The following is a 3,755-nucleotide window of genomic DNA, read 5'->3' on the forward strand; positions in this document are numbered from 1 at the left end:
TTAGATTTGCTGTAGTGTTGTGTGAAGTACAGTAGTGTGTAACAGTTGCAGGCATCTTTGTAACAAGAAAATTCACTGCTAGATCGCGTAAAGTGTAAAATAGAGAGCTGTTTAAATGCGTACAAGAGCCAGTTCTCGGCTTCTTTTATATTATCAATAAGCTTGAAATCGACAGTGTTGTCTTGATCACGTTGCAGGAAGTTGTAAACAGTTAAAACCAGTTTACGTTGCTGGCCACACACTGTACCATTTCGGTTTTAACTGCTGGTGAAAACAGACTTCCAGTTTTATGCCCGGAATGCGCGTACGTACACACAACCGTGTGGTTTTCAGTACAACTCAATACCCAATGCGTGGGCTTTTAATAAACTGGAAATTTGCAAACGCAGGTTTGTAATGACTTAAGTCAGTGGCTTGACTTACTCACCAAAGTGTTGTTTTTTTTTCCTATTTTTTAGTTGAACTACTGTTCTTAATCGGGCGAGTTTACCAAAGTTAGTGGTTTATCGTTTTATTATTATACTAGTGGTCTTACTAAGAAATGACATGCTCAAATAATGACTTGACTTGGACTTAACTTATTTCACAAATGACTTGACTGAGACTTAAGTCATTTCACTTGTTTACAACACTGATAAGTGACACGCGATTGTCAGTCTAATGCAGTTTTACCGCCAACGCAATACCTGTAAGCCTTAAGTGGATTGGAAATTTTCAAACCGTTATGCAATGGGTTTAAGTGCCAGAGTTTTGTCAGTCTAATGTAGCTTAAAAGACAACGTACTACCAATAAGCTTGAAATCGACTGGACATTTGCCAACAGTTCTGCATTGAGTCATGATTGCCACAGTATTTTCGGCCTATTACAGCCAATGCTCAACTTCGCAGTAACCTTACTAGAAAACAGTGTAAATTTGGTTTTCATATTCCCGTGAGACCTTGCAGACTTAGTTCCCACCTAAATTACATTACAGTGCCACCCGCCAGCTCTCTCAGGCATATTCACGCAAATCAAACGTGTTACTGGAGGCTGAATAAAACATGAGGGAGTGTCACAAGGCAGCCAGGTCGAATATTAGTCGAATCTAATTAACATCGGTGCAGATTAGTCGCCGCTTTGATTTATGTTAACTGACAACCACAGGTTGCCCGCAATTGATTTGGGCCTTAAGGTTGTCACCCAATGATTAAAACACGTGATTGCAATGTGTATTGGTTGTGCGACATTGCTATTTACTGGTGTAAAGAAGTATTTTTGCCCACTAGGCTAACTTATTAGTTACACCCAAACGGTTTTGGGCTCTAAAATGCAAGAAGTATTATGAGCTTATCATTTCTTAAAACGTTTATTTTAAATTGGCTTGATAATGCATTGCAAAAAACAAAAGGTCGTTTAGATCCAACTTGTATCTTCTTCAGTTAAAGGGGTAGTTGTCTTAATCAAGATGATGCCGATCTACTCGACCTTTTTGCCTTTGCAATTCGTTATCAAACTTCATGCATTTTTAAATGAAATGCAAATATTTGGATTACTCCCGTGTTGTTTATTCACTATTTGTAGCACATGACTTATACCTTGTTTTCAATAGTGCAGAACATAACTTTATACACGTTTTAAAAGGGGTAGTTGAAATCCTTTAAGTGCGCACAGGGGGGGGTAACCATACACTAAAAGAGGTTTAAAACCATTGGTGTTATCTAAGTGCATAAACATCGCGTCAGAAAATAAGGCTTCGCTAAATAATTAACAATTTTACTAAACGATCGCAAAGCCGTCGATTTTCACGCTACTTCTATCGATGTAAGACTGTGATTATTAACTCTAACGATTCACAAAAAAGCGCGGGTTGCCAGTTATTACCTATACTCTTTTACATTGTGCCTTGCACCAGTTTCCGTTGTGTAGCTGAATTTCGAAAGTGTCCGCATGTTAAGATCAAAGGTTTGCGGAGCCCTGTCTGCATTTCCATAAATACCCGAAGCAAACGTGTCCCCCGCCTCGTTGTTGTAAGCACAATAGAATGTGGCGCCTCAAACAGATCTTATAGGAAAGATAACCCACAGCTAGACGTGTCGCGGAACTTTTCGCCCAACGTAACATAGCGTTAACCCCATACATAGACTCTTACCTTTTTGTAGTGTCATTGTTACAAAGCGGCGTCCCCTATCAGTAGCGGCGACTGTACAACCGTATTCTAGTTGCGCACATTTAGGCAAAAGCGCCTCAGTGGCTTTGTGTACGGCTCTAAGCTTAGTCATCATGCTAATCTAACAAGCCCAAGGCAAAAGTTACGCGTCGTTGCTCGAATTTTCACGCTTGTTGATTATTCTGAGTTGAACGTTATACTCTGCGATTTCGAGCGAAGCGTATGTAACAGCATTTGCTGTGAGGTACTGGATTTTTCGCACGATTATTACGCACAGGTTATGAAGGTTGTTTTTTTCAGTTCGAGTTCTTTCACTGTGTTTCTAACAAAAGTTCATGTAAGACAGCCTTGTTATATTTCGTGTTCATTAGTTTGCCAGAGATGTGTAACCTTAATTGGGTCCAACACTAAGGTAGGTGTTTTTGACATTTGATTTCGTTTGTGTTTTGTAAAGACAGAGCCTAATCCAAACTATAATTGGGTACCAGTCGGACATTTTGGGGGTAGGGCTTTTGTTTCGTATTTTATCGCCAGCAAAAAACAAGTCGCGATGTCGTTAACGAAGATATACAGCAGCTGGAACGCAGACCTAATTGTATAGACATTTTATCAAGCCGCCTATAATTGTGGATTGCGGGCCGTGCTTTTAATCGATTGGGTATGGTGCGCATATGTTTTTGCCCCACTGATTTTTTGCTACCACGAAATCAATATCTTACGAGAAGTTCTATTAATTTGGATACAACATATCTAGCTAGTCCGCTTGAGGGTTTCACACCGGAATCTGGCAAGTAGGAAATACAGGTTTTATCTGTATATTTTGCGTTCGGATTTTGTGGTGTTTTCCTCAATGTCCTAATCACTTATTTTTAATGCTACTTTTAAAAACAATAATATCGATTTTAAATTACCACATTTAATGTTCTGGTATTTTATGCGCGTAAAAGATTTGCAAGCATATGTCATAAAACCTAATAATATTTGATTAAGAACTCATTGCGTAATTTGCGAACAAGGCTATTTTTAGGGTAATCCGTACCATTGACTTGAATTTCGCGCAGTAGAGAAGAATAAGTAGAATAATGTTGTATATTTTTGCATTAATGCCTTGCATTGCATACTATATGACGTGGTTTAATGGGCTTCATTGCTGCGTGCCAGACCCATGTAGTTCAGTTTGGAGCTGCAGGCTTAACCAGTGTTTGTCAATTCGTTAAACTAGCGTTAAGAAATCGTTTCGACGTAACTGTAGTGTACATTCTCTGAGCCAGTGGTTCGCAAACTGGGGATCGCAAGAAGTTTTCAGGGGGTGTGCTATTGGTCAAACGAAAAATTGATAAGAAACCAAACAAAACAAAATAATTAGCAGTATGAGGCGTAAACGCCAGTCTTACAATCATGTAAACGATATTTATTTTCTTCATTAAACTAGTCGTGTTTTTGCTTTTTCAACCAATGGAAGAAGGAATAGGGGTCGTAGGTTTTGAGAAATTGACGAGGGTGTGGCGACAACAAAAAGGTTAGGGACCACGGCTCTAAGCGATTGTGTAAAACTTAGTATATGAAGACAAAGTCCAGTAAACAGTATAGTTTGAATTAAAAAATTGT

This window comes from Ascidiella aspersa, chromosome 7 (genome assembly GCF_963924565.1).
Source record: "Ascidiella aspersa chromosome 7, kaAscAspe10.2, whole genome shotgun sequence".
Taxonomy (NCBI): domain Eukaryota; kingdom Metazoa; phylum Chordata; class Ascidiacea; order Phlebobranchia; family Ascidiidae; genus Ascidiella; species Ascidiella aspersa.